The sequence below is a fragment of the Microtus ochrogaster genome, chromosome 10 (assembly GCF_000317375.1).
Source record: "Microtus ochrogaster isolate Prairie Vole_2 chromosome 10, MicOch1.0, whole genome shotgun sequence".
Lineage (NCBI taxonomy): Eukaryota > Metazoa > Chordata > Mammalia > Rodentia > Cricetidae > Microtus > Microtus ochrogaster.
In genome coordinates, this window is record NC_022016.1 from 63711677 (window position 1) to 63713188 (window position 1512).

A 1512-nucleotide genomic window follows, 5' to 3' on the forward strand; every position below is an offset into this window, starting at 1 on the left:
GATCTCTGGGAGTTCGAGACCAGCCTGGTCTACAAGAGCTAGTTCCAGGACTCCCGAGTGCTGGGATTAAAGGCGTGCGCCACTACAGCCCGGCTCCTTTTTGTAATTTCTATGGCGTGTACTTATTTACTGGGAGATGGGAGGTATATGCCACAGCGCCCATGGGGAGGTCAAAAGCAAACTTGCAGGAAGAGGCTTTTTTTTTTTCCACCCTGTGGGGCTCAGGGATAAAATCTTCAGGTTTGGTCTCAAGTGCCTTTACATAGAGCTACATTGGATGTCTCTAACTGCGTTCCCTATTTCCACCCTTTCTCTTTCTGCAGTCTTAAGATGGGACTCCCTATTTACAACTCTAAAGCTACCTTCCTCACCGTGACTTCAGGATGAATCTCTACAACCCAGATTTCCTTCTACCCCTACAGAATTCCTTTATTTACATTTTCCTTGAGGCCCTCTCTTTCCTTAGTTAGGCCTTTGCACAAACCTACCTTTGCCTGAACTGTCACCACCCAACTCTTCCTGTTTCCCTCCCGGAACGCTGCGCTCATCCAGCTACGCAGTGCTGGGCGTTTAAATTTCTGCTTCCGTCTGAAGGCAGAAACTGACTGGCAAACTATTTCAGTCCCCAGTCAATAGTAGATGCCTAATAAAGAATGAATGAAGGTAGGCGGAGGGCGTCGGTAACAGAAGGCAGCCTGCATTTTACAGGGTGTAAAAACGTGGAGAGCAATCAATTCATGTCTACATTGTTGCTTGTTAGAGGGCTGTCTAACTTAGCCAATAAATACGAAACTAAATTAGATCTAATTTGTGGCCAATATGAAACACATTCCTCGTACGGCCCGGCAAAGAAGCACCTCCGCCCTGAACACGCTGATTTCGTGGCAGCCGGAGCGCCTGCGTGGTCCGTCCAAGGTGACTGGACCGCCAAAAGCCTGAACCATTAAAGGAGGCCGCGGCGCTCATTCTGTCGAGGGAGGGAGCACCTTCCAAAAGCCCGGCTAGGCCCGGCCACCGCGGCCCACGTGCGCGACGAGCGCAGCCCCGGGCGGGCACATTCCCTCTACGCGTCCTCCCGGTACTCTATGGTGCTCACGGCCGAGGAGCTCATTCTAGTTCCGGTCTCTATGGCGGCGAAGGCAGGAGCGGCTGTGGGTCGGCCGAATTAGTCGCCCAAGGGTCCAATGAGAGCGCAGGAGCCGCGGATCGTGAGCCAATAGACGCTAGGGACCCGGTCAGGTGGTGGGACCGACGGCGGCTCTGGCCAATGGGAGAGGACGAGGGCGGGCCTATCGCAGGGCTTATCCCGCCCGTCCCGCCATTCTCGCTAGTTCGATCGGTAGCGGGAGCGGAGAGCGGACCCCAGAGAGCCCTGAGAGCCCCACCGCCGCCGCCGGCCTAGTCACCATCACACCCCGGGAGGAGCCGCAGCCGTCGCCGCCGGCCCCAGTCACCACCACCGCAACCATGAGCAGCGAGGCCGAGACCCAGCAGCCGCCCGCCGCCCCCGCC